Here is a 16,085-nt window from a genome sequence, read left to right as displayed (position 1 = left end):
TTCAATGAAAAGGCTTGGATGACAAATTATTTAGCAGCAGAAATTACTGCCCAGAAAAGTAAAGTAACACAATTGCTAAGACCCCAGTAATGCCAGCATGTTATATTCAAGTGAGTAAAATGCTAGGATAAGCAGGACCACACTTGAAAGGCTCTACTAGTTGTGTAACAAGTCAACATCTTAATGACACTCTCAATAATTTTCATATCATAAAAACATCTACTCAAATCTATTTGCAACTTTCATTTAAACTAAATCTACCAAGCCAATCTTTCATAGCCTACCAAACCCTTTTTTTGACTTTTGTCATTTATTTGACAGAAATTTGTTATCTTTGTCTTAAGAGCTTTAAGATTTTGTTAGAAGTAAAGAAGAGAACAATTTCAAAAAAGGGAAGCTGAGTTTACTTACCTACCTGGCTTTTTACAATTTTTTTAAAATGTTTTTAGTAGCTCTTGACTGGCTTTTTATTTTTCATGAAATATAATATACTAGAATATAATGGAATAGAAAATACCAGAGTTTCATCATAAGGATGTTTGGCAAAACCTGCGTATTGCATTAACTGCAATGAATGGGGATAGAGAGGGATGTGATGAATACACGAGTTGGTTAGGATCGGGTCATTTGATGTTCTGTTACCTGGTATATGACAATTGATTTGAATACCTGGCCTTTTTTTTTTTTTTTTAAGAAAGTTTGGCTACAAAGATATGGATGTTCCTCAAAAAATTAAAAAATAGAGCTACACTACGACCCAGCGATTGCTCTAAAGATACAGATGTAGTGAAAAGAAGGACCATATGTACCCCAATGTTCACAGCAGCAATGTCCACAATAGCCAAACTGTGGAAAGAGCCAAGATGCTCTTCAACAGACGAATGGATAAAGAAGATGTGGTCCCTATACACAGTGGAATATTATGCTTCCATCAGAAAGGCTGAACACCCAACTTTTGCATCAACATGGATGGGACTGGAGAAGATTATGCTGAGTGAAATAAGTCAAACAGAGAAAGTCAATTATCGTATGGTTTCACTTACTTGTGGAACATCAGGAATAGCATGGAAGACATTAGGAGAAGGGAAATATGGAGGGGGAGAAATCAGAGTGGGAGAAGAACCATGAGAGACTACGGACTCTGGAAAACAAACAGAAGGTTTTAGAAGCAAAGGGAATAAGAGGATGGGTAAGCCTGGTGATGGGTATTAAGGAGGGCATGGATCACATGGACTTCTGGGTGTTATACGCAGACAATGAATCATGGAACACTACATCAAAAACTAATGATGTATTGTATGGTGACTAACACAAGACAATTAAAAAAAAAAGATGTTCTTAGTTTTAAGTAGGGACTAACACTATGCTTGTACATGTCATCTATCACATACAATAGCTCCTCAGCAACTGTGTGGTAGAAATTAGTGATCAAACTGTCAAACCTACTTGGATGGGCTTTTAAAAAAAGTCAAGCAAGAATGTAAAAACCGAAAGAACTGATGTTTCCTCCCCCTTCCCTACTGACGAACATTAGCATGTGAGAAGGAAGAAACCTACAAAAAAGAGTATCTCAGAAGCTGGCCAGATACACTGATCTAGAGGACAAAATCTTTTTACACACAAAAGAGCACTGACAGTTTCGTTGGATTATTATACTTAAAACTTACAAATTACACCAATGTATAGAGGACTAAAGATATAATAATGTCATGCAGGGATTCCCTGAGACCCGAAAATTATTTCAAGGGTTCTTCTGGGATAACAAGAGTAAGAAATTCTGCTCTGAGGTCTCCCTCATCCTCCCTCCTTTCTGCCACATATAACTTCCAAATCAGGGCGAACATTTCTAAAAACTAAATTTTTTTTTAATGACTTGGAACAATTGTCTTGATTCTTAGCTGAAATAACAAACATCGTTCCTTCTTAACTATATTAGAGCTTAGTCTGAGACCCAAACCACTAACTCAAATACTGGGAAGATAAGAAATATGAATGGTTAAAATGGACAGTTCTCTAGTGAAAGAGACCAAAATATACTCAGGAGAAAGATCTTGGAATAAAATTAAAGTCTAAACTTGGAAAAATAAATTTGGAGGGTTGCCATGGCTGATTTAGAGGCAAGCAAATTAAACTTAGTGAAATTCAAATTAATTTCACAGATGGTATCCAATTCTGGCATGGCTGGCAGAGATCCAGGTTATATTGGAAACATAAAGAAAAAGCAAAAATCTTATTTCAATTTTCTTTGGGGATGTGAGATGCCTGATCTTTATAATTGTGTGTTTATATTCATGTTTGTGTGTGTTTGTGCATATGAGTATATGTGTTTTTGTGTGTATCTAGTCAATATGAGACAAAAATTAACGAAGGGAAAAAAGTAACCCAGTCTACTAGATGGGTAGGAAATACATTCTCAGACACATGTCAAGGGAAATATCAAGTAAATATTTATTGGGTCTAGTTTTCAGAACTTCCAGATATATCTTGTTATGACATTGAAAAAAACCTTGTTATGACATTGAAAAAAAACCTTGAACCTTACTCGAGGGGCAAGATTATATACTAGTGGTGTATATATTACAGCTAAAGTCTTGAGCCCATACTTCTTATATAAAAATGTTTAAAAACCCAGACACTTGAAATAGATATGTAATGTCTTATATTTAATATGCAATATTTTATGTATATGCATTTTACTATTCGAGGATATTATTTATCAATAGTTATGTATATGGAGAGTATTCACCTTCTGAAAGGTTCTTGTCCTCTGAGACACTCCACTATTTTTAGATATTAGCAAGCATGTCCATGTCTGTTATGAGACCTTCTTGGTCACCCAGCATTCTAAAGTTTGGAGGACCCCACCCGATATTATTTCAAACATATAAAACACATTCATAGCACATGTTCAGTATGACTTCCCTAAAATTTTTTGGAATTTTTTAAATAATTTTTATAAATCTGAGTTTTCTTAAAGATTATTTTGTTCTTAGGATTTAAACTTATTGTGTTAACATTTAGGTAGAGTTGGATTGAACTGTGCTTAACTATTTGACATGTATTACATCCTACAGAAACTTATTTAGACTTTTATTGATTCTAATTTTCCAGGAATAACTTTTTTTCTCACTTGTAAGCTTACAATTTTTTTTTCCAGATCTTAAAAAAAAAAAGCCTTTGGCAAACTCACAGACTAGTCTAGATGCTAAGCCTACAGGAGGCTAATAGATAAAACTGCTGTTTAGATACCACTAATAATGCAGTCTTCTCATTGTACTTGGTAGAAAACCAAGTTTTGTATTATGACCTATAATGCTCTGTGTGAATCTTCCTACGTCTTCTGTGGTCCTACTTCATGCACTATTCCCTTTTTTTTTTTTTTTAAAGATTTTATTTATTTATTTGACAGAGAGAAATCACAAGTAGATGGAGAGGCAGGCAGAGAGAGAGAGAGAGAGAGAGGGAAGCAGACTCCCTGCTGAGCAGAGAGCCTGATGCGGGACTCGATCCCAGGACCCTGAGATCATGACCTGAGCCGAAGGCAGCAGCTTAACCCACTGAGCCACCCAGGCGCCCCACACTATTCCCTTTTTACTGTGTAAAAGTCATACTGGCAATCTTTTTGTTCTAATGACCCTTCATGCATTGAAAAGAAAAAGCAGAGTAGTTTGAGAAAGTATCAGTTGTTGAGAGAAGGGCTTTAGGGTTTTCATCTTTATTCCCATAAGATAAGGAAGACCTGACCATGCTGTAGGGAGACAGCAAGTAACTTTGGAAACAATGACAACTAGTAAATAAGAAAGGGCCTCTGTTTTTTTTTTTGTTTTTTTTTTTTTTAATCTTTGAACTACTGCCTAGCTTCGTACCTGGGTAACACATGGTAGGAGACCTGAAATAAACTTTTCTGGAAGGACAGTGGGATGCAGTGGATGAGCTGATATGTGTTGATAGTTCTTTTTTTAAAAAAAGAGAATTTCAGCAAGCTTGAAGGATGTGTTGGGGAACATGGCCATTGATGAGAGGGAAACAGGTAGACTACTGTAATGGGGTTTCTTATCTCTTATGCTGAAGAGTTTAGACTCCATCTTATATTTCAGAATATTTCCAAAAGAGAAGAGGTGAAATTCTTATCTTGGAAAAGTAACTCTAGTAATACAGTGTAGAATGAATGAAAATAGGGGAAAAAGGAAGTCAAGTGGGCCATTTTGAAGCATGTTGTTCCAGGATGCAAAGACACAAAGACAGGATGCACTAGCCTATAGCAGCAGCCATAGATGCAGAGAAGTGGCGACATGATTTGACAGATATGGACAGGGGTTGTTTAAAGAGAGCAAAGAAAGGGTGGCTTCAAAGTTCCTTGCTTACATGATTAGGCAGATGTTAACCACATGAATCATGGATGGATGGATGAAGGAGAATGAGTTCTGAGTAAACCACAGGACATCGTAGATACAATACACCTAGGCTTTACTTCACAGACAGGAAAAGAAGAAGGAAATAAAGAACAATCATTATTCAGATGGAGACTAGGAAGATCAAGTTCAGTTTCACCAACATTTGCTAAACCTACTATACTCTTGGCACCATAATAAATGTGGTACCATAATGAGTTATGCCTGAGTACTAATACATAGATTATATTTTAAAGAAAACGTAAAAGATCTTATGAATCAGTAAGTCATTAAGTTCAGATTCACCATTCCAAGTATACTATTCCCAGAGTATAAATTCTGGACTTCCAGAATAAACACAGCGATCAAGGGGAACATGAAGAAGAAAGTGCACAAAGTCTGTGCACACCAAGCAACTAGATTTCAATCACACATATCGTTTCCCAGAGTTCGCCTTTTATTGATATTTATTTTCTCTTGATCCAATTAGGGGTTTAGCCTGTAATTTTGGAGCAATTTTACATTTTATGCAGCTGAGTTTCACAGAAACCATTAATAAAATGTAGGAAGGACAATACTCAATGAATCTCTTAGGTATTAACTTGATTACTAGAATTAAGTTGGCTAGCTCCATTCTGTTTAACATATAATGCTGATGTAGCTTCGAACAGCTTGCATTTCACAGCTCGTTAATTAAAGTTTGTCGTTGTTAAAATTGTAATTGCATAGTGCCGTGACTGGGGGTCTTTTAAAAATCAAATTATTATTTACCCAAGTGACACTGACTTTTAATGTGTGTGTGTATGTGTGTGTAGGGGTATGTGTGTGTATGTGTGTGTGTGCACACACTTGTAGGCATGTTTTAACTATACAATATCGAAGACTTTTTGTTCTTCATTAATATGTTTTTGAAAAAATGTATTTGCTATAGCTATTTAATTTTGGTGACAGACTTGTGTGTTCAAACTCACTCTGCTTTTTCATCAATGCTTTAATAAAAATGAAGACTAGGAAATAGAAGTCCAAAATCAAATGATTTGGGTTCTGTGAACGTCTTAAATAGTTCACTTTCTTATCGCCTGAAAGCTCCCTAGTTAATCCATGCTGACATGAACTGTAACATTCTATTCTTATCCCTTTTCTGTCTCAAATTGAAAGCACTGTGTTGGTTTCCTTGACTCTGCGTGTCAGTGCTCAAGTAAAGTGGGACAATGCCTTAGGTCCCCCACTCAGAGGTACTGCTTCAGGCCTCCTTTGTCCTTTCTTATCCACTGGCATTGCAACTAGTCTTACGTTTGCTTTTCACATCTTGGAGTGTCTTCCAAGGGATCCTGATGCCGCTTGGGTTTTCAGGTTGGATTCCCCATACTTGTGCAAGAGACACGAATCAGGAGCTTCTCTCAAATATCAGCATCTCTTCCCACCAACGATCTCAAAATCTAAGAAATTTGAAAAATATTTTCATATCTCAAAGGACCAATGACTTTTAAACTAGGTTGTCTGATATTTAAGTGGTACTCATCCCCAAAAGTTTTATTTCATCGGCTACCTGCTGACCATCTGTTCTCTTGTGTTTGCACATTCATCTGTCCTGGGGAAGTAAGAAGTTCTGATGAGTAATGTCTTCAGACAACTGAAATGTATTTCCTAAAGTATTAAAACACTTACTTGAATTACATGTAACTCAATTATTTCCCTATCTTAATAGAAGATACTGAAAATAACTTAATCTTTTGGGCAACTCAGGAGCATGATTTGATATTTCACTACTAGTAATGATATATAAGAGATTTTATTAGATTTGAGTCAGGAAACCTATATTTCCAATCTGGTTCTACCACTTATGGCTCTGTAACCTTAGGTAAGTTACTTAATTGCTTTGAGGTATCAATTTCTTCACCTGCAAAATGGGTCACAGCCCTGTACAACTCATGATTGTTGTGACAGTTGGAAGAAATAATGTGAAAGACTACAATTCATGATTCCCTATTACTATATGCTTACTTGGTAATATACTATTTATTGATATAATTTGCTTTCATAGAAAGATAGTCCATTTAAAATACTGTGTTTACTAACTGGGATGACACCTTTTTAAATAACCAAGTAACACAACGTAGTGAGCTAAGGACAGAATGATTAGATGGAAACCTTGAGTTCTGGCATCAGTTACCAACAAGTAGCTAATAACTTCCTGGCCTTAGTTTTCCCGCCTTGAGAAATGAGACACTGAACAAGCTAACCCCTTCCAGCCTTTCTTTTCTTCTCAGTAAAATCAAGAATTTTTATTATGCCCTTATGTCAGATGCCAACATCATTTTAATTTTTTTTTTCATCTTCCCTTACATCGGCCAAAAGTTTTGGCAACTGGAAGACAAAGACCAGATGCACCTGTCTATCAGCCAAGGGGGTCAGTCTTCCCTCCTCTTTGCTCTGGAGGAGCTGTCCATCCTCACAACTAAGAGCAGCCCTTCCTTGGGGCATAGCCTCTGTCCCCTTCCTGCTTTCGTCCGCATTTCTCCCCATTGTCTCCTGCATCATCACTTCTTCCTCTTCATTGGATCACTTCCAGGAGCACCCAAACACTCATCTGGCAACTTCTCCCATCTTACTAAATTTTTTAAAAAAATGAGACAAAAATTCTTGACCCTGTACCTGTTTCTAGCTACCCCCAGTTTCTCTGCCTCTCTTTTAGGGGGAAATTCTTAAATAGTCTTCTCTACACTCACTGTCTACAGTTCCTCTCTCCCAGTTAACTCTAAAATATTTTTGCAACCAGTCTTTTGGCCCTTTTGCTCTAATAAAACTGTTTTTAATGTGGTCATGACCTCCAGTGACCTCCACATTGTTATTCCTCAACTTACTTGACCTGTTAGCCACAGCTGATGTATTGATTGCTCCCTGCTCTGAAATATTTTTTTAAAGATTTTATTTATTTGAAAGAGAGAAAATGAGTGAGAGAGAGAGCATGACAGGGGGAAGGGGAGAAGCAGACTCCCCTGCTGAGCAGGGAGCCCGATGCGGGGTTCCATCCCAGGACCCTGCGATCATGACCTGAGCCAAAGGCAGACCCTTAACTGATAAGCCACCGAAGTGCCCCCCTGAAATATTTTCTTAATTTGAGTTCCAGGACAAGCTACTCCCCCAGTGTGCCTCCTACCTCACCAACCCATACCTTCCCTGTCTTTTATTCCTATTGTCCTTCATCTCCTGGATCTCTTAATTTTATAGCACTGCAAGAATCCGTTGTAATCTTGATGATATTCATGGTATTAACTATTACCCATATTCTGACAACTCACAATCGTGTCTCTAGCCCAACCTGTCCCCTAAACTCTGCTCCCCCCCAGTTCAGGACAACCACGTTGTTCCTGGTGCTCTGGTCACCAGTTGGCATTCATCCTTGACTTCCTCTTTTCTCTCATTCCACTCAGCGAACCCTGTTGGCTCTGTCTTCAAAATGTACCTAGAGTGTGACCACTTCTCTCCTCTTCCCCTGTCACTACCCTGACCCAATCCTTTAGGATCTTGTCTCTGAATTACTTTCATTGTCTCTACTATTTTGTTCCTTTGATCTTGGTCTCCGAGAGTCCATTCTACTCAGAGAAACCTGTTAAAACAAAAGACCATCTCCCTCCACTGCTCAAGCCAACCCTCCACTCCCATGTCTTCCTCAGAAAGAGTGCTCCATGTGACATAGCGACCTCAGTCTCCCTGCCCCCCCAACCCCCTTGCTTGCAGTGAGCTGGCCCCACTAACCTACAGCCTACTTGCTGTGCCTTGAATGTGCCAGGTATCTCCTTTTTCAGGGCTGCCCTACACAGGGCCCTCAAACCATTGCTCTGTAAGAAAGACAACAAACCATTAAAGACTCTCAAGCTGTCTGGCCTGTTGTACTCAGATAACCCAGAGCCGGATCCCGCATCTCCTTCAGATTTGGGCACAAGGATTATCTACCATGTGAGGTATTATCTGTCTTATTTAAAACAGCACTATCTCCTTTCTCTGACTTGTTTTTCTCCACAGCCCTTATCACCACTGGCATAGAATATATTTCCCATTTCTGTTTGTTATTTTATTAATTTATTAGTCTATCATCTCCCTCCCCCACTAGAAGATTGAAGTTCATGTGGCCAGCAATGCTTTTCTTCTCTTTTCTTTTCTTTCTTTAGTTCTTTTTTTTTTTTTTTTTAATTTTCTTCACTACTTTAGCCTCAGGACTTAGAACACTGTCTGGCACATGCTAGCTACTAAATAAATGTTGGCGAAATGAACACTGACTGAGTCATAGGGGAAAAAAAAAGCCCTACCCTTTCCAGAAATAACCAAGTCCAAAGACATAAACAGAACTATAATGTTATAGATAGAAAAGAATTCATGAGTAACACCCCTGTGTTTTTTTAACTCTGAAAGATATTAAGAAATGTTGAGAAACTTCTTAGGAATGTATAAAACTTCTCCGATTTTAGTATGTACATCCATTAGTCCTCATCTCTTCTTTTGTGAAGCACAGCAAGAGAAAAAAATCTTGTAAGTGAAAGCAGACAATTGATCATACAAGACAGAGAACAGGCTGTTAATGAGTTTCAAGTTGTTACAATGTATGTGTTAAAGTACCAAAGGTGCTATTAGATCTTTTAAATTCTATATGATTTTGAACTGTCATCGTTATTTCACTGATTCACTTGATCTCACTAAACACTTTCCCAAGGACTCAATTCATTTCAACAAGCATTTATTGAAGGCTTTTGTGAGCAAATACCTGGAGTGTACTTTTTGATAAAGAAGAGAACTATCTAGAGAAATGAGACTGGGCTTCCCTTTGTAATGCAAATAGAATTCTTCTTCTTCAGTCCCCGGTTTTTGTGCAGATCTGGAAACATTCTGCATAGGTGGTAATACTTTGGGGAGGGATCGTCAGCCTCCTAAGTCAATAAAAGTAAACAGTGCCTATGCCAAAATAATATGGAGAGGCAGAGAGACACTGGCATAGAATTCGAGCCCAAGAAGTAGAGTGATAAAGGAGGAGGACCTAAGTGCCCAGCTCCACAGCTCATGAACTATGTGACATTGCACTTGGTGTTTAACCTTCCTGAGACCCACATGGTGTTCTAAGAAAGTGATGAATCTCTAACTTCTACCCCTGAAATTAATAATAAAACTTATGTTAGCTAACTTGAGTTTAAAGAAAATACAATAAAATAAAATAATTATACGGTAGGTAGAGTTCCGCTTCCCAGCAAGATGGTATAACTCCTTTCCAGGCAATCCTCCCACTCATAACAACAACAGACCCTAGAAGAGAATCCAAAGGATTTTGAAGAGTAAACAAAAGCAGACAGATTCTGCAGGGAAGTAGAAATTTGTAGGAGCAACTAGCAATGGGGGTAAATTTTGTGTTTTCCCGTGGTTTTTTGCCCCACAGCTGGGCTGCAGGTACAGACCTCTACTGCGGCACAGGAAGCTAAGAGAGAAGCGCCGCCATCTTTCTGGATGGAAGAGCCAAGGGAAGAGCCTGGGCAACCACAGCTGCCCCTGGAAAGTGAGAAGGAAAATCCCAGAAGGAAAAAGTAAAAGGAGTAAACCTCCTAGTTCTTTGTATGAAAACTTAAAAAGGTTCCATTTGCTATCTTAACCATATACAAGTGACAGATTTAAAACAACACAACAAAAGTGTAAAGAGTTGAACTAAGATTTATAGCACTGCCCACTGAAAATAATAAAATGTTATAACTTATGTCATGCCTGGTTAATAATGTAAAAAAAAAAAGGAAACATCAATAAAATTCCTCAAAGAATATAATAGAATGCAGAGTCTATGCAACAAAATTTTCAGAATGAGCATGATAGAAAATTACTTAAAATATGAAGAACCAGAAAAATAGAACCTATCCTCAATGACCTAAAATTCTACATCAAATGTAAATATTTAAAAATGATATCAAGCAATGGACTTGAATCCAAAATATATAAAGAACTCTTTATACAGCTTGCCAGTTTACAAACGGACAAAAGATTTGGCAGACGTTTCACTGAAGACTATATACAAATGAACAATAAGCACATGGAAAAAAGTGTTCATCATTTGTCATCAAGAGAAAAAAATTAAAACAAAGGTATACCTTTAAACACCCTTCAAAACAGCTAGAATCAAAAACACTGGCAATACCAAGCACTGGGAGCAATGTGTCCTCATAAATTGCTGGGAATACAAATGGTACAACCACTTTGGAGAACAGTTTAGCAGACTTGAAAAGTTAAACATAGACCATCTATAACCCAGTGTCCATCATCTATAATCCTATTCCATATGAAAACATATCCTATTTTTTTCCATATCCTAATTTTTTTGATTATCCTATCAAAAAAAGAATTCAGGCAATAAAAGTGTATATATTGTATGTTTGCGTTTCTGTAAGTCTCTAAAGTGTAAAAGTCTCTAAAATTTAAATTTGCTTATAATGCTAAAAACAGGTCAGTGGTCCCACGGCACAAGGAATGAAGTGACACGTGAACGGCAAGGGGCACAAACATACTTTTGGATGTGCTAGAAATGTTCGGTAGCCTGACTGCAGTCATACTTCAGGAGTATAAAAGTACATGTCGACAGTCATCAAATTGTATACTTTAAATATGTATCTTTTATTGTATATAAATTTTATTCTAATAAGGAGGAAAACTAAAATAATAAAGACCACTTGTTTTTTAAAAAAAGATAGGTGTCTACTCTCAAAGATTTTTATAATCTAGATCTGGAGATGAGTACAGATGAAACAATAAAATCAAAATTAAGGCAGAATAGGACCAAACAGTAGAGCTACAGACAGTAATTTTTTGAATTTAATGCTAGTCAATCTAAAATCTAATTTTTAGATGAATAAGCAGGGCCCATTTACCATTTAATGACTTTCTTCACGCAAAGTTAATCCTGAATCTGATTATTAGTACTCAAAGCACAAAGTAAGTATTAGTTGTCTAAGTTTTAATTGAAAAACATTTCAGACCTGTGTTTAAAAGGGGACCTTAAAACTTCCCCAGTACTTACTCCAGAGTTCTGCACCTGAGGGCCTTTACTTCTCAATTATCAGAACAATGACATTAGAAAGCACAGCTTCTTCTCCTGAAAAAGCATTATTGTTAATAAAAGTAAGTCTACAACTTCGACACACCCCGCATCTAAATCTTTGGGTGAAAGAGACTTTGTTTTAGGTGGTCAAGTATTGACTAAATTTTCCTAACAAGTCTGGTACTACACTAGGCACTTTGGGGAAGAAGGAGATAGGAGAAAGGCTAGAACCACTGTCCCTGCCTTCCCCAATGCAAACATTAACCCCACACACATAAAACAACTAAGGAATAACAGATAATAATATAATAATAAATGTCAAGTGTGCTTGTAGTGGTCAAACTATAAATGCAAAAGATTAGAAAAGAAATAAACAATGAGACAGATAAAGAAGTGGAGGACTTGAGAAAGGTATATGGGAATGAGCAGAAATGAGGGAACCGTTTATTACCATTCATTCATTCATTCAATGAATAGTGAAAATCTACAATGTCATAGGCACTGCACTAAGTGTTAAGAATACATTGGTGAACAAAAATGGACATAATCCCTACCTGACATATTGCTTCCAGACTAATGGAAAGAGCTATTGTCAAATAAATAAACACACAGATAAAAGCATAATTGAAAAGTATGACTAACACTAGGAGAGAATGGAACATGAAGTGCTAAGAACAAAACAGGGATAATATTTCAGATGGGAAGGTCCAAGGAAGTGACATTTCACCTGAGACTTAATTGACGGGAAGTGGCCAGGAAATTAACAGGGTTTGAGAGCGAGTAAGACGAAGTAGAGCAACTCATACAGAGAGAGGAATCAGTATGAAAACACAGAGGAGGGAAAGAACTTGGTACCTTGGAAAATCTTCCAGGACAATATGACGATGGGCAGCACGTGGCTGGAAGAGAGGCAAGAGCTGAGAAAAGGCAGGATATGAACAAGACAGGCAGGACCCATTGGCCATGGTCAAGATTTCAGATTTTATGTGCAAATTTGTAACCAACTGGTATAAAACAGCATTCCCTCGGAGCTCAAATAAATTAGTGTAGATAGACGACACCCTAGGTTATATGTTCTGAAAGGCAAGCTCCCTCCACTAATCCCTCCTAAAACCACTGAGCTTCTCTGTCTCTGCTTCTCTTGGGGTTCACTTCTATAGCTCCCAACCACCCTGTTCCCTTTGACTGTCACCTGATTCACTCTTTACCCCCTTCAAAGTCCCAAGAAAGACTACCTGACTGACACAATTCATTACTTTCAGCTTGTCTGGGCAGAGAGTTTTATAAAAGGCTGTATGATTCATTGCTGGACAGCTTATGAATTGGTTGCCTTTGGGTCACACATGCACCCCCAATCCAGTGAGCTGTGATCAGTGATTAAATTGTACAGAAGTGATTCCCGGAGACCGTCATGGAAGTAGGAAGAGCAGTTTCCTTTAGGAAGGACCGTAAGCGTGGCAAGAGCTGTGATTGATCTGCTCCCTACAGTGAGAGACAAGGCTGCTCAACTAGAGTTGGAACAAAAAAATGGGAAGCCTTGAAAAGTCAAAGAAATGGAGACTTTTTAACAGCAGTGAAATCATGTGAAGAAATAAACAAAAATTGACATGATAAAAGCAGTTTCAGAGAGACAGAAAGTTTATCTTAATTTTCTGCTTCTTCTCCCATTAGACCATCCATTGAGATTTAAAGGTCATATAATATTGCCTTTCTTTTAAACTCTCAGATCAAATGTGGTAAGAAATATATACAGAACTCAGAGGGATGAAGATACAACCCCGGCCTTCTTATTGATGAAGACAGAACATAGAATACGGCTTAGCTTTGCCTTCCCCTAGAGTTGCCTGCCAGTCCCAGACCCGGTGGGGGCATCGCCTGAGGGAGAAGACAAGGCACCGCTCTGTGGCAGGGCTAATCTAAGACCAAGGGAGAGAAAGAGAGATTTTTGAGTCGGGTCTCATCACACAGTCACCTCTCTGACCTTGGGAAGGTGTGAGTGAGAGGTGGGAGCTGTTTGTCATAACGAGTACATTCTGAAAATTTGGCGAGTGGCAAGTAAGTTCTTTCCCTCAACATCATCTCCCTCCTGAACACTTAGGGTTCCTCACCCCTGATTTTTCTGTTTTGTCTTCTGCTAACATACGTGATGCCTTCCTCTCCCTCCTGACCATCGCTTGTTACCCCTTTCAAAAATATGCTCAAAATTCAATCTGTGTAGGATGTCCCCCTAAGAGAAGTGTCTTGACTTAGCAGACTTGTATTGTTTACCTCAGAATGTGTGTAAATAATTTACAACATAGGTCATTTCCACTTTATATCATCACCCTAACTCAACAAAATCAGTTATAAGATGATTCTCTCTGAAGCAATGACATTTTAGATCTAAAAGCAATGTCTTTTAGATCAGAGGTTCTCAAGAGGATGGGATGAGAGGAAGGAGAAAATTTTATCAGCATACAAATATATATTTATATATTGCATGAGGCGAGGGGAGGCTAAAGCAGAGGTTCAGGGAACGAGAGAGAATGGATACCATCTGAAATAGTTTTCCAGGCATCAGCCCATTAGATACCGAAGCAGGAGATTTTGTGTGGCTTGGAGTAGGAGAAGTAGGGGCAATATTGGCATTTTTGAACAAATATCCAATCATTCTAATGTATTAAAAAGTCTGAAGACTACTCTTTAGGGCATTAACAAAAATGCAGAAGGTATTTCCATGTACGGCTCCATGAAAAAGTTTAAAAAAAAAAAAACTTCAAGAGAAGTTTTAGCAGAGTAGGGGACTGGAAATTCTGGCATTGGTTTTATTTGCTTTTTTCTGCCTTGCTTACCACCCATTTTGAAGTGTCAGTAATCACAAAGGTAATAATTGTAAAAATTGTAGTAATTTTGATTAGCTGGTTTGGTGACTATAAAACCTGAAAAGTCAGAATTTTCTAGCGCAATGCAGGTACATCTATTCCTGGGACATGTGTTGTGAGAATCAATCACAAACAATATGCAAATTCCTGTATAGCCTGATTCCTTTCATCTCATACTATGTATCTTTAATTAAAGTCTCATGTTTTCATTAATGGTATTTACAGATGTCTCCCGATCCTGGCTAAGTGTTTCTGAATACTGGTCTTTGATGCCTAAATAGTCCAAAACAGTTACCAGGGCCTACAAATTCTCCAGACTTGGGGGAGGAACCTTTCTTAAATGTGAAGTTGTGATTTAATTTACGCATTTCTTAAGTATGGTATTCTAAGTGAGCATTTGTGAAGCAAAGGAAACCTTTACTAATGAACCTTCAGGGACCAGTTAGCGCAGTTTGTTAAATTGGAATACTAATTAGGTGTAGGCAATAGTCTAAATCAACCTAAATGCTTGTTAGTTTGACCAATTATAGGTGCCCAATAAGTGTTTGCTTAAATCCAATAATCTGTGTCCAGAGGGAATATCCCTGACATGCATGGCTGAATTGAAAAATATAGGCCATTAGTCATGAATAAATTGTGCATAAACTAGGGCATTTCAACATAGCTCCTGGAAGGCCAAGGTCATAGCAGTAATGGTTTACGCACATCCCATTCCTCTGCGAGGTCCTGTGCAATTATATTTCCAAATGTACCTATGTTATCCTGAAGCTTTTCCATGCTTGTGCAATATACTGAAAACTACAAGAGTCTTAGAGGGACAAACCTGGATTATAAGGCAAAGACCACCCAGCTCTTTAAAGACAAAGAAGGCTGGTACCCATAGCACTGACTTGAGAGAAGTCTTTCTTCCATTATGTCCCACTACATCTTTCTGTAGTCTTTATTTCTCCCTTTCCTACCCCAAAAATCCCACACTGCTTTCCACTCAGTGTCTTCTCAAATATTGACTTTTTTAGGTTCAGACTAACAGCTGTGGCCTATAGTCTTTGATTCAACCACCACAGTGTTCAAACTTCACCAAACCAACCCAGAATGGTTCTCACCTCCCAGACGCCGGAAAATGGAAAGGCCAGTGTTTTCCGTGACAGCATGAACAAAGCTAGCTCCAAAGCCACAATTACACAAGAGCCCAGGGCATGGCTGGGGATGGCAGACAGACTAGGTCAGAAGGGACTCCAGTTTGCCTTTGGGGTCTTTTAAAACAGAGGTGGTAAATCCCTGTGTTAGGAGAACCTACTCTGCTGTGGTTTCAGGAAGAACCACATGAAATGTAGGGCAAGCTCCAAATTGTCACTTCAGCGGGGAGTACCAGATTCAGTTGCATGTGACAGAAAACCCCCAAACAGGAGCTTATAGAGCTGCAGCCATGATAACTACATCCCAGCCATTGGAAGAAGAAACTGGAGGGTCTCCTTTTTCCCACAGATTTATTGAAACATGATTAGTTTACAAAAATTGCACATAATTAGTGTCTCCATTTGGTGAGTTTGGACCTGTATAAATACTCATTTTACCATCACTACAATCAAGGCAATAAATGTATCGATCACCCCCCAAAAAGTTCCCTGTGTCCCTTTGGGGTTTTTTGTTGGCATGGGGGGGTGAGGGGGGACAAGAACACTTAACATAAGATCAATCCTCTTGAGGATCCTCGGTGGCACAGTCATTAAGCGTCTGCCTTTGGCACAGGTCATGATCCCAGGGATC

The sequence above is a fragment of the Neovison vison genome, chromosome 4, assembly GCF_020171115.1.
Source record: "Neovison vison isolate M4711 chromosome 4, ASM_NN_V1, whole genome shotgun sequence".
Classification (NCBI taxonomy): Eukaryota; Metazoa; Chordata; class Mammalia; order Carnivora; family Mustelidae; genus Neogale; species Neogale vison.
The sequence above is the reverse complement of the archived record's forward strand: the minus strand, read 5'-3'. Positions refer to the sequence as shown.